Source organism: Anastrepha obliqua, chromosome 4 (assembly GCF_027943255.1).
Source record: "Anastrepha obliqua isolate idAnaObli1 chromosome 4, idAnaObli1_1.0, whole genome shotgun sequence".
Lineage (NCBI taxonomy): Eukaryota > Metazoa > Arthropoda > Insecta > Diptera > Tephritidae > Anastrepha > Anastrepha obliqua.
In genome coordinates, this window is record NC_072895.1 from 113611416 (window position 1) to 113626189 (window position 14774).

The 14774-nt window shown below is 37.0% G+C and overlaps 1 protein-coding gene across 3 annotated transcripts in view; it reads right to left on the minus strand.

Annotated features, from left to right (window-relative positions):
* LOC129245661 (general transcriptional corepressor trfA) overlaps positions 1-14774 on the minus strand; it is a 73205-nt gene that overhangs the window by 36872 nt on the left and 21559 nt on the right. Inside the window, exon 3 of one of the 3 annotated variants that reach the window (XM_054883975.1) lies at positions 2958-3064. The exons of the other annotated variants lie outside the window; for them this stretch is intronic. The gene's annotated coding sequence lies outside the window, so the exon portion shown is untranslated. The remainder of the gene's footprint in view (positions 1-2957; positions 3065-14774) is intronic. 3 annotated transcript variants of the gene reach the window in all.

Consider the following 14774-nt stretch of genomic DNA (forward strand, 5'->3'; position numbering starts at 1 on the left):
GAGAGATTCTAATATACGTTGGATTTCAAGGCTGACATTGTTATCGGTGTTAATGCTGGTTCCTAAATAGACGAAGTCTTTTACAACCTCGAAATTATAACTGTCTACAGTGACGTGGGTGCCGATACGCGAGTGCGCCGACTGTTTGTTTGAAGACAGGAGGTACTTCGTTTTGTCCTCGTTCACCACCAGACCCATTCGCTTTGCCTCTTTATCCAGTTTGGAGAAGGAAGAACTAACAGCGCGGTTATTAAGGCCGACGATGTCAATATCATCGGCATACGCCAGCAATTGTACGCTCTTATAAAAAATTGTGCCTGAGCGATTAAGTTCTGCGGCTCGTACGATGCTCTCCAACATCAACGATGCTCCAAAACAAAATCACTAATGTGTCGAAGCAGTTTGTTTGCCATATGTCTAAGCTTGATTTATGACGTTTAGGTTGTATTAGAATCGACTAGCACACACCGCTGGCGACATCTATTAAACTTAGTTGCGCACCTAATGAATTTATATGCAATTTTTTGGAAATTTTTCTAAGCTTTGTACAACATTTGAGGGTATCCAATAAATCGTCCTTTTCGGATCATAGTTGGATCCTCTACGATTTGGATCTTAAGGTAGATCCACCCTTACCGTATCGAAATCCTTTAAGAACCAACTGGAAGAGGTTCAAAAATGCAGTAAACAAGAGGATAGGAGAGATTCCTATCCCTCAAATCACTCTCCCGGAAAACCTTGAGAGTAGGGTCATAACACTGGAAAAGGCATTTAGTAGGACCTACAAATCGTCCCGCCCCACAAAAATTTAGTAAAAAAACTCACCCTCCTTGGTGGAGCAGTGAGCTCTTAAAACTAAGGGAAAAATCTAGATCAACGTTTAACCTCAGCTACTCGACGGGAAATTGGGAATTGTACAGCGAAAGTCGGAGACAGTACAAGAAGATAATCAGGGCCGCCAAAAAAGAGAGCTGGAGGGAACGTTGTTCGTCAATCGAATCCACCAGGGATTCTGCTAGGCTCAACCGTGTTCTTTCCAAAGACCACTCAATGGCTTCCTGGGTTAAGAAACCTGATGGAACTTGGACTGCTACGGCAGAAGAATCGCTAGAGCTTCTGGTAAACACGCATTTTCCGGGATGCAATGCTTTCGAAAGTGGGAGGGGAAATATTAGGCGGAGCCAATATAATCCACAGCATCTTGCAAATGAAATTATTACCAAGGCGAAAGTTGCGTGGGCAATCAAATCTTTCTCACCCTTAAAATCTCCGGGCCAGGTGTGATCATTCCCAAGATGTTACAGGAAGCCTTGGACTGTGTCCTACCATGGCTAGGGGAAATTTTTTAAAGCGTGTTTAAACCTTGGCCATATTCCAGATAGTTGGAAACTAGTCAAGGTCGTCTTCATACCAAAAGTTGGTAGGAGGGGACATGAATCAGCGAAGGACTTCAGGCTAATAAGTCTTTCGTCTTTCCTGTTAAAAACTTTTGAAAGACTTTTGGATATACACCTCAGAAGCGCTTTAGAGGGCTCTGGTATATCAACTGCACAACATGCGTACCTTACAGGCAAATCTACGGAGACAGCGCTTCACGAGGTAATCCGAACAAAAGAGGGATCTCTAGAGAGCAAACATTATACCATGGCGGCATTCTTGGATATAGAAGGCGCCTTTAACAATGTTAGTACAGATGCCATCCAACGGGTGTTGACAGACCTAGAGGTGGACAATTGCATCAGTAATTGGGTCATCTCTATGCTAGAAACCAGGATCATCAAAGCTACTATGGGTAATATCAACATAACCAAGAAGGTCCACGGGGGCACTCCACAGGGGGCAGTTTTATCTCCACTTCTTTGACTATGTGTGATCAGCAAAATCTTAATAAAACTTAATGGAGGGGGTGGTGCTAATGGTGTCAGGGCTGTGGATTTGGCCTAAGTTTAAACTCGCGTAAAACAGAACTTATGCTTTTTACCACCAGATACAAGGTACCAACTTTTACCCTACCAAATATGAACGGACAAACTCTTTCACTATCACCCAGTGCAAAGAACTTAGGGTAATTCTGGACTCCAAACTTAGCTGGAAGTTAAACGTCGTAGAACGGGTAAGGAAAGCAGAAATTGCTTTATATGCCTGCAAACGTATGCTTGGAAGAAGATGGGGTCTTCAACCTAAACATACATTATGGCTGTATACGGCGGTTATACGACCTATTTTATCGTATGGTTCGGTAGTTTGGTGGAAATCTCTAGAGAGAGAGTACAATTCCAAATTACTCGGCAGAATACAAAGATCAGCCTGTGCAATAACCGTCGATGCAATCAGATCATGTCCTAGTTTAGACGTCAACAACCTAATAAGGTTCCTAAACCGCACAGACTGCATATAGTCTTGCCGTAAATGACTGTTAAACAATTTCGTAACGAGGATGTGGCAACAAAATGGTGCAGAAGCGCTAGTTGGATTCTGGATGAATCACCACTCTAACCAACCAACCACAACATTTGAAAATTTGATTCTCATGGTTTTTGCTAAAAGTGAGTAAAATTTAAAAAACAAAAACCAAAACACAGAAAAATTCTAACTCGAAACACTTTAAAAATATTAAAAAAAAACCTTATCATGCACTAAATTATGCTTTCGGCACTATGCGCCCAATGCCGGCACGATGGCAACTAATTATAATAAAAACAGCTAAGTTATGCTCGCCACTGCAGCTAAAAAATTCCAAAATCAGCACTTAAACAGCTAATTTTTCATTAACTTTAGCTAATTAACTTAGGTTAGGTTAGCCAGGTTGCCTGTCTAAGACACTCGGTGGCCCTAAGGCGCATTGTGATACCTGCATTTGATAATTAAATATAAAAAAAAAATGAAAATTAAATATGGAAAAACTAGCAAAACTATTTGAAAAAAAAAAATTAATTACAAAAATAAATAAAACATACCTGCTAAAAGCTTTAGCGATTCCACAAGAATAAAATTCACAAATAATTGCAAATAATCAGTTTAAATTGTTATTAGACGTCTGGGGCCGTTAAATCACAGTTTTCAACTAAAATTTAAGAAATAAAATTTGACTTTTTAACAAGTCTTTTCATTATTTACCAGAATGTGTACACACATACACACATACACACACATGCACACATGGAATAAAAGTATAAATATTTTTATGGCACTAATAATATAATAAACCATCAAAGCTGCGCAACTTTTCTAAGGAATACGTACTCTTGTATGTATGTATGTATGCACCTCCTTGTGTCATTTCCTAGCAAATATACGGGTACATATGTATGTATATGACGATAATTTATAAATTGAGGAAATCAATGTTTGAGATCAAAGATGGCACTGATAAACTTTTCTAATGTTTTCTTCAATAAAAATGCGATAAGACATTTTAAACAAATTTATAATAGCAAAATACTCAGAAATTAAAAAAAAAAGTAATTACGATTCCTAATTGGTTGCCTCTTTTACCGGAAAGTGTCTTCGCTTTTTTGTTTTAATTATTTTGCTTTATTTACGTTTTTTGCCGACTGCGTCGAATTCGAAACCAAAACTGGCAATTATTATAAGAAAACTCAGCTGTTTACTATTGATATTTGCACCGAAACTTGCACCTCTGTCTTCACTGACGGTTCCAAGATGGAATCGGGAGTCGGAGCAAGGGATTTCTCTAAATCAGCCATTTTACTGCCGAATACTGCTAGTGTTTTTCAAGCAGAAGTTTTTGCGATCCTGCAGGCTTGCAAAATGCTTAGGGAACGCGGAAGCGGGGAGATATTAACATTTTCTTCGATATTCGGGCGGCAATCAAGGCTCCTCCTGTAAGAATGTAAGGAGGAGATCAAATCTCTTGGGTGTGCAGGTATTATTTCTCAGATCTGGATTCCCGGGCATACGAACATAGAGGGAAATGAAATTGCTGATGACCTTGCCAGGAAAGTGCCGACTTAGTTGGCCTCAGAGACCTCCTACCCGGTCAACGGCATCCCCCTGACAGTTGTTAAAGGGAAACTGCACAAATTATTTCTCAAGAAAGCGCAGAAAAAATTGAGTTTGTAGCATACGTATAATTTAGCATTAAGTATGTATTACTTTTGTAGCAATGGCAACACTGTAAATAGAGATTAGCACTACATTCTACACAATGTTATTTAATCCACAAAAGCTTGAGTTCTGTAAGCAAAAGCCTTATGCCTGAAGGCATAAAACAGCGCTCTCGTGTGATCGTCATTCACTTTGCAAAATACGTCCACTCGAGAGGTTTCATTTTTGTACTCATAATTTTTTAATTCACTGACCCCCTTATAAACTCCATTTCTTCATGTGATATTTCGAAAACCCTTTGACCCCAGTAGTATATACGAGGGGCTCAGAATCTCCTTTGGACTCTTCGCCATTAAATTTCCAAACTCGTAGCTGTGTTTACCGGTCACTGGACGATCGGCGCACACGCGAAAAAGCTAGGGTTACAATTTAACCCCCATTTCAGAAGCTGTGTGTGACCTTTCAGAGAAGGAGACTGTTGAGCACTTTCTCTGTAAATGTCCGGGCTTGGCGGCTAGACGATTAAGGTCACTGGCTGCTCCCTTCTTCAACAACCTGGGGCAGTGCGCCAACCTAAATCCCACCAATCTTATCCATTATATCAACAGCTCTGGCTGGCTGTAGATATGTGCCCGTTGGAGGTCTAATAATGGTATCAAAACGGCGCTTTAGTGCTACTTGAGGACTGTCAGGCTGGCACTTCAACCATTTCACCTACCTACTTACCTACTATTATTTTCATTTGCCGCTTAACTCATCACTATGAAATCGAGGTTTATTGCAGCATTAGTTCACTCAAACAGCTACGCTCGTATTAATTTCAGTTTAAGTAATCAAGACTACTGCAACCTCTCAAGAAAATGCTGAAGAAAAAGAAATGTTGCTATTTTTCTTTGAAGAAATTTTTGATTTTGACATTTCATTTTGGCAGTCCCGTAGAAGATTACAATTTTGTCACTTTTCCTGGAATTACTTTCAGTTTAAGTAATCAATATTGAAGATCTGGGTGCTCCACATCATAAGTAACGACGATCTATACGAGAGGTGCAAAATTCAGTCGTCGTCAAGCACTAGATTGGAATCCACAAGGTGTTCGCAAGGTTGGCCGTACAAAAATATCTTGCAGGAAAACGGTCCAGAAGGAAGTTGAAGCGTCGGGAAAAACTTGCAAAGAAATCAAACTTCTTGCAAAAAACAGAACCATATGGAGGCGTTTTACTGAAGCCTATGATGATGACTCAATGCTAGTAGAACCTCTGAAGAAAATGCAGAAGAAAAAGAAAGTTTTACTATTTTTCTTGCAAGAAATATTCATATTTGATATTTGGCAGTTTCATAGTAGAAGATTACAACGTTGTCACATTTCCTTTAAGAAATAACGCAGCACAGACATATTTTTGTTCACAACCTGGGCGGTTTTGTGCTCTTTTTAAAAATATAATACAAAATAAGCATAGCAAAGCTCTCAAGAACTGCGTACTGCCTAAGAAGAAGTTTTTTTGATGCAAACAATTTTTCTTGAGCATTTCTTAAGCATTTTTTAATGGAGTCTTTGAGTTACTTCATATCTGCGTATGGGCGTTCACTGCAAAAACAGCCAATGATCTACATGCATATCCCACACAGGTTCTCATAATTAGCCCCATTGAGAAGTAGTGACGTCATGCGGGTATACTATAGTGAAAAGACCTGGAATTATATCCAGCTATTTTTTTTTTTTCATGACAAAAAGGTAAACCCCTGAAGCCCGAGTCAGAGTCAGTTTTTTGTTTCATTAAGATTTTATTCCACATTTTTCCTACACTTTAAGCTGCAAAAATTGATAAATTATCCATGTACTCAAATCAACTAATACCACATTTTTGCAAACTTAAAAAATATTTAAATCCCGAAATTACGAAATTCCGTGACAAACGTATCACTGCAACCTTTACAGGTCACTGGAAGGTAGAGGCTCATGCAGCCAGACTTAACCTTCCATTCAATCCCATCTGCGAAGCTATCAAACGGACGGGGTGAAAGAAAGTCTTTTCCAGATTTAGCCAGAACAAGACTTCGCACTTGCGGTAAGCCTTTCCTTTCCAAATTAATGAAATCTCAGACACAGAGAGAAAGAAATGACTATTATATTTGGATCTCACGAAATAGATCGGACTTAAAAAAAATAAAACAAAAAGTCATCACACGATAACAGTGGTAGTAAAACGGCGCTAGTCGGTAATTAAGATTTTTTTCCTTGTTCACTCCTCTCGGGAGTATAGGGTCTCGACAAGACTTGCCTTGCGTTGGTTTCGTTAATCCATTTGATTTCTGGCAGGGTAGGGCATTAGCCTGACGCTAATTAAGATTATTTCAGTAGAAATACTCAACCACTTCAACAACAACAACAACTGGGATCGCGTAATTTCAGGACTACCATCTCTAATAAAAACTGTTTCACTGGGAAAAACTATTGAAGTTTTTTCTTGTATTGATAAGCAATGCAACAGAAACAAACAAGAAAATATAATGCAATAACTTACAACATAATAAAGGGTATTTCAAAAGGCGCGCTTAGATGTTGTTTAAAGCAAAAAAACTGCTAAGAATTTAGATTCTTTCAGGCTTCACTATTTCTATTCAAAATACGGCTTTTAAAAATTATATGTGAAAAATTTCACCATTTAAATATCCACCATTGGAACGTCTAAAGGTGGAATTCGCCAAACAGTCGATTCATGAATGTTGTTCAGAAACACTTTGCGCTACAGCAGCAACATTCTAGACTCTTTTTTATCCACGACAGACCCAGTTTCTGGAAATCTGTTCACCAATCTTTGCATGGTCGACTTATTCGGACGATTATTTTCACCAAAAAAGTCACGCTACGTTGCTCTTAAAAATCGACCATTTTAAAAATAAGCTTCAATAAGTGTAAAATTGTACACCAGTTGTTTTGACAAATGGCAAAGATGGATAAGAAAAGTTAGCGTCTAGGAATTATTCACTACTCACATCTAGGCGTCACTTTTGAAAGATCCTTTATACAGGGTGAACGATATGAAGTGTTACCTATTCAAAACACCATAACTTTTTGTGTGAAATTAGTTTTTATTGATTTCAAAGACAAAATTGGTCAAAAATGATTACAATTTTCACTTAGGTCGACATTACCACCTTTTGCCTTGACTATAGCCTTGAAACGGTCAAAAATTGAGTTGCATGCTGCACGAATATGATCTTGAGGTATTTTGGCCCATTCTCGTATAATCGCTTTTTCAGCGCATCCATACTGGCATATTTTTTAGTCCTCACCTTGCTTTTCAAAATAGACCAGATGGGATAGTCCATCGGATTTGCGTCTGTCAAATTTGAAAGCCGTTGTGTGAACGATATGAAGTGTGGACCATTCTTGGTACACACGAACTTTATGAGACGGTGCCGAGTCCTGTTGGAACGTCCATGGTCTACGATCGAAATGTTTGCGTGTCCACGGCTCTAAAGCAGCTTCTAAGCAGCTTTTCCCGATAATAAGTCGCATTCACTTTGACACCAGGCTCGATAAAAACGATTGGAGAGCGTCCATTAGCGGTCACTGCGGCCCAAACCATTACTTGCGGTGGAAATTGCTTAGAGTGCCCATACGTAGGCTCAAATTCTCGTATGAGCGTTCGGTCAAGTAAACGTGATCGTTTTGAGTCTTTAAGAGCTGCTCAATTGGGAAATTTTTTTCTTCAGAAAACACAATGTTAGGAGATTCGCCACGTTCGTGCAAGCGCAACAACTCCTTTGCTCTTTCGCACCGAACTTGTTTTTGCTGGGGTGAAAGATCGTGTGCTTTTTGGAAATTGTAAGCCTTGACCTTAAGCTCATTTTTCAATATGCATCGAATGCTGTCTTGCGATATTTTCAGTTCTTTGGCCATTTTTCTTCCACTTCGACGTGGATTTCGTTCAAGTCCTTCGTTCCTTCAATTTCCGAACCATTTTTGGCGTTGTTGCGGCTTTTTTGGTCCACCTCCATAGCGTTTTGCAATGCTACCAGTATCGTTGTAACGTTTTATAGTGCGATATACAAACATTTTATTCACTTTGAGGTGACTGAGCTCACGAGCAATGGCTGGTTGTGGTTTTCCAGCCAAATATAACGCCATCACACTATTACGTTTGAATTCCATCACAGAAAAAAAATTCAACAAAACTAAGACGCAAATGCTTTTGATGGCTTATAAATAATATATTCAACGGTCATTAGAAAAATTTTGACGTTGATGTGATGAGCTGTTTTACAGATAGAAACAGTATGAAGTTGGTAACACTTCATATCGTTCACCCTGTATATTAAAAATATAATATGCGTAGGTATGTATACAATACATTTATTTGGCCAAAGAACTTCTGAAATCAATTACTAAGCAAAGTATATTTCTCTGTTGAAACCAATGATATCTACGAATAGTAAAACACAACACCACATAGGCTGCAACGGCTTAGAAAATTATGAAATAGTAATAAAAAATGGCACAACACTCGTTATGGCCTATCAACGCTATAGACACGGAGTGAGTGGTAATTTTTTTCATTCAAATCTCAATTCGTACATTTATCATTATTTTTCATATTTCGATTTTTCTTCCTTTATTCATGCACTCTGGCACATGTGGCATAATAAAAATGAACCAAGACCAGAGCTGAAACTGCTTGGCGCCAACAAGTAAATGTGGCAGCACAGTTCAAAGTACGCAGCGCAGAGGAAGAAACTCCCAAGTGGTGTGTTAATGTGTGAGAGAAAATCATAAACCGATATAGACGAAAAATTCAAATAAAACCAGCAATAAAATAGTAGTAATAGAAACGCAGTTTCAGCTTGAATAGCTGTTAGCGCGCCGGTAGCAGCAACAACAGCGCAGCGACAGCCAAAGATGCGAAAAACACAAACTTACAAATGGTAAGGGGAATAGAAATAGAAATGGAAATGGAAATTTGAGCCGCTAGGCAAGCATAGTAGATATTATAATATAATATTGATATTGGTATTAAGCGGATATTAATTAAAATGTGCGCACATACACACACACACACACATGTATATATCATATATGTACGTATATCTGTATTTAACACACCAACGAAGCACCTTCAGACCTTTCATCGTTTAAGTGCAAAGTGATTATGAGATCAAACACACACACTTGAAGCACAACAACAACAACAACAGCGTATAAGGTGTTGAAAGAAAGAAAGAAGTTCAACGACGTTTAACCGCTACCTTGCCGTTGTAGGCACGAATGTGTGAGCGATCGTGTGCGTGTGATTAATTAAAAACCGCAACTTTACCGGCTGAATGTGTAAGAAGATCAAATCAAATCAAATCGAAAGTATTTACACGCATTTCCCTTCGACCAATCGCTGGAGTAAAAAAATGCAAATATGCAGTAAACAAATTAGTAAAAGTAAAATCATATTAAACAATTTATTGCATTTAATTTGCATGTAATTTTATTTTTTTGCATCTGATTATCGAACTTTTACTTTTACTACGAGTAAGACTGAAATTTTTAAAATAAAATTTTCATTCATATCTAAACACTTTAACCGAACTAATTTTGTAATTCGAGGCTTAGCACTCGAAAAATGCTATATAGGGTGGTCTGAATGTAGTAAGCATTGTTTTGAGTGGTAAATATGTCGCAGTCACATAAAAAAAAACTTATATTAGTAAAAATTAATAGAAGGCGGCCGCCGTAGCCGAATGGGTTGGTGCGTGACTAACATTCGAAACTCGGAGAACGTAGGTTTGAATCTCGGTGAAATACTAAAAATGAAGAAAAAGTTTTTTTCTAATAGCGGTCGCCACTCGGCAGGCAATGGCAAGGCTCCGAGCGTATTTCTGCAATAAAAAATACCTACCGTTCGGAGTCGGCTTAAAACTGTAGGCCACTCCATTTGAGGAACAACAACAAAACGCACGCCACCAATAGGAGGAGGAGCTCGGCCAAACACCCAAAAAGGGTGTACGCGCCAATTATATATATATATATATATAAAGTTATATTAAAAAATTTATTGCATTTCTTATGCATTTCATTTGGTTTTTTTTCATATCAGCTTATTGAACTTTTACTTTTCGTAAAAATAGAAAATAGTTAAAAAATTATACAGATTATTTTGAGTGATATATTATTTTGACATCATCAGCTTTTTAAGGGTAAAAGAAGAAGTATCAGTGAACAAAGTAAAAAAGAAAGAAAATAAAAAAAATATACAGGGTAGTACAAACATAATTCTAATTTTGAGTAGTATATTTTTTTGAAACCAGCAGCTTTTCCGGTTCGAAATCCAAACACCAGTCAACAAGGTGAAAATAAATAAAATAAAAACATCTATATAGGGTGGTCCAATTATAAGCTTTATTTTGAGTAGTACATTTTTTTGACACCAGCAGTTTTTCCGACTCGAAATCCAATTATCAAAAAACAAGGTAAAAAGAAAGAAAATAAAAAAGCTATACAGGGTGTTCCCAATTTAAACTTAATTTTCAATAAAATATTACAATATTTTGACCCCAACATCTTTTAAGGCTCGAAATACAAGTACCAGTGGGCAAAACCAAAAGAAAATAGTTCATAAACTATAGAGGGTGTTCCAATTTAAACTTCGTTTAAAATGATAATATATATTATATTGAGTAATATATTATTTTTACACCAACAGCTTTCCCGGCTCAAAATCCAAATATTAGTGAATAAAATTAAAAGAAAATAGGTAAAAAATTATACAGGGTGGTCCAAATTTATACTTCGCTTAGAGTGATATATTATTTTGACACCAACAGTTTCTTCCCGTCCAAAATCCAAATATCATTGGATAAAGTCAAAAGAAAATAGTTGAAAAATTATACAGGGTGATCCAAAATAAGCTTCGTTTTTAATAAAATATTATTTTGACACCAGCGGCTTTCAAAGCTCGAAATACAAGTACCAGTGGACAAAGCCAAAAGGAAATAGTTCATGAACTATACAAGGTGTTCCAATTTAAACTTTGTTTAGAATGATATTTTATTTTGAATTATATATAATTCTTACACCAACAGCTTTTCCGGCTCAAAATCCAAATACCAGTGAATAAAATTAAAAGAAAATAGGTAAAAAATTATACAGGGTGGTCCAAAGTTATACTTCATTTAGAATGATACATTATTTTGACACCAACAGTTTCTTCCCGTCCAAAATCCAAATATCAATGGATAAAGTCAAAGGAAATAGTTAAAAAATGATATAGGGTGATCCAAATATAAGCTTCGTTTTCAATAAAATATTATTTTGACACCAGCGGCTTTTAAATCTCGAAATAAAAGTATCAGTGGACAAAGCCAAAAAAAAAAATAGTTCATAAACTATACAGGGTGGTCCAAATTTAAACTTCGTTTAGGATGATATATTATTCTGACACCAGTAGTTTTTTCCCGTCCGAAATCCAAATATCAATGGATAAGGTTAAATAAAAATAATTAAAAAATGAATCACCCTGTATCATTTTAATTAAATAAGAGCTTCGTTTTCAATAAAATATTCCTTTGACGCCTGCAGCTTATCAGGCTCGAAATCTTGATTACCAGGGAAGATTATAATGGCACTGATCAGACATATTTTATCATGCTGTACCTTGGAATAATAGTGCATACAAACAGATATTAATGACATTTGCTCGACGTTCATTGGGAAGATCGAATTGAGCGTCGAATTTTGCCAAAAAATTTAATATGAACTCGATTATTAAGACGCAATTTTGGTTCATCACTAGGAGGGTAAGGGGAAATAGGACTTTACACGGTGCCACAAAAGAGGTGCTGCACCGCTTAAAATGGTCAAGGTATCAAAAATGGCTGACAAATAATGTCTACTGTTTATTATTATTATGATTAATTTAGTGTTTTTTTTTTGTTATTCATAAGACTAATTCGGTCGAATATAAAGTAAAAAGTATCAATAGTTCCGAAAAATATTATGGTATACTCTTAGAAAAATTAGAAGATGCCAGTAGTTAAAAAAGGAGACGAAAATGAACTTTTTGCAATTGCTGCCCTGTACCAGTGTGATTTCGAATCACTTAACGAACCTGCTCAGTGCATTTGAATTCCACTCAGCTTTAGCCCAAAAGGTTAACGTTACTAATCCACCAGTCCCATAAATCCATAAACCGCATATTTGTGTGCCTTCCAGAGATGTCTATCTCGCGATCTTTGGATCCCAAATAGAGAACATCTAAATCCCCAAGACTAGTCCCGGAATCCCGATATTTTAGTAACGAGATCCCGAAAATTCCGTGATGTTAAAGATGGAAAATGTATATACATCCCTATGACCTATCACTTACCCTCGTCCCATTCACTTTTGTGCACATTGTATTCCTCTTTAGATATCTTCTTCTAAGAGTCTCGCATTATCAGCTAAGCAAATTTCAAGTGCCACACCACAACTTATTATTATTTATATTTGGTTTTCAATTGTTAGCTCATTTAACAGCATTAATGGGACTGTAAATGAGTTGTTGTTGCCAATTCGTTGGTTTTTTTTTTTTGGTCATACGGTTTTTTATCCTTTCAATATTTTTTTCCTTTCCTATTTGCTCTACTTATTGAAATTTATTTAACAATTGTTTGGGCGCTAATGAGTTGAAATTGTGCAATGAGTTTGTTGTAAAATAGCAAAAACAAAAAAAAACACAAAGCAAATGAAATGCAAAGTTGAAATTTCAATAGGCCATTAAACGCCTTCGAACCTGTTCAAACTGGTTAAAGGATAGGGTTGAAGCATTTTCAAATGAGTGACCTTATCGCTGGATAGTTAAGATCACAATTAAGGGTGTGGCTTCAATCAGGCTTGCATTATTTTACTAAATATTTATACAATCACTAATTAAAATGGCTCCCACTTTATTTGGAAGTAAATTATAGACGAAAAACAGAAGCTATTGACTCTTAAGCTTGGTTCACACCTCTCGAGAAAATAATCAAGAGAAACTTTTCATTACTGTTAAAGTTCCTTACCGAAATAATATACCGTGTTTTTATTAGAAATGAAGAAAATGAAGCGTGCATTTATTCCTTGTCAAATCAAAATTTCTTTGTTCACTATTTTCTATAAAAATGTTTCGGAGAGTAGTAGTAGAAAATGAAGTGTGCATTTATTTCTTTTGAAATCAAATTTTCTTATTCCCTATTTTCTATAAAAAATGTGTAAAAGTGTATTGGAAAAGAGACGCAAGATATTTCCTTGAGGAAGGTCTTATATGGGGGTTTGCGGGTTGTGAAAATTTAAATTTGAAAAAGGCGAACCACGGAGCATCGAGAGAATAGTAACACCTACAACACTCAGACTAAAAAGCCCATTGTATTCAAAGCTCTGGAAAGTAAAAGGGTAGATAGTCAAGGACGGCAGGGAAAGACAAAGAGAATCAACAGAAGGATAGAATAGAAATAGAGGCAGGGATAGACCTGCTCCAATTTTCCAGATTCTTTGGCAATTCTAAAATTATCCTACAGTTTGAGAGAACGAATTTTACTCATTCTCATGAGATCGGAACCCAAAATTCGCAGCCTTGCTCTAGCAAATAATATACAAAACACTTACAGAGGAAATACTCAGTGGTATCCTACACCTCTTAGCAGGATCGGCAAATCGGATCCGCACTGATTCTAACGGTGGTCATATGCTGACCCTATGGGTTGTGTTCTGTAATAATACGGCCCATCAACCGAACGTCTTTTCTACCAAGTTTTAGAAGAAAGCTCGACAGTTTTCTGTTCGCGCTTGTCACAAAACACTTTAAAGCTCTGTAGCGTTCTAGACCGGACCATCTTTATGTAAATTGCATACATATAAGATTCCTGTAGAATTGATTTCGATTATTGGCTCTGATCCCTTTGGGGTAACGGTTGATCCGCTGTTGGCCAGTTCATCGGCAATTTCAATTCCTTGAACACCACAGTGCCCCCCTCCGCCTGCAACACAATTAAGCTTCTTCTTACATTCTTGAACGATCTTTGAATTTTGCTTTGCGTTCTCCAGGGCCTTCAGTGCAGCCTGACTATCACTAAAGACACCAATCTGTTTCCCGCTCCATCTCCTCTCAACTATCGATTCTGCTACTCTCTGGATGGTAAACATTTTCATTTGGAAAACAGTTGCCATTCTCTCCCATAGCGTAATGATACTTACTACTATCGTTTAACTGACATCCGGCTCCAGAACCTATTCTCAGACCCATCGCTAAAGAAAATACCCGCCAAATTTCCTTGAATACACTCTGCATTACTCCATTACTCCACGTAATAGAAATTCGACATCAAATTTCCTTCCAAATAAAACTATGGGCAGAAGATCGTCCTTAGGTGCCAAAACCAGCGGTAAACTGCTCGATAGCATCTTAAAGATTTCTCTGTGTTGCGAAGTTCCGTCTTCATGCCAGAAACCATATTTATGGATCACCGGAGATTGTACTCATGGCACCCGTAAAGCATAAACATACACTTCTTTGCAGTCTATATAGTGCCTGACGTGTGGACATGGTAAACTGGCCTTAGGCTCATAAAATAATTATACGAAAATTAGCCAAAAATATTTAAACATACAAATGCCTACACAGATGTGTAAATATTTCTTAGAACCCACTATTACAATTTTCAATTAGCAAATAACAATAACAAATAACAGATAATTCAATATG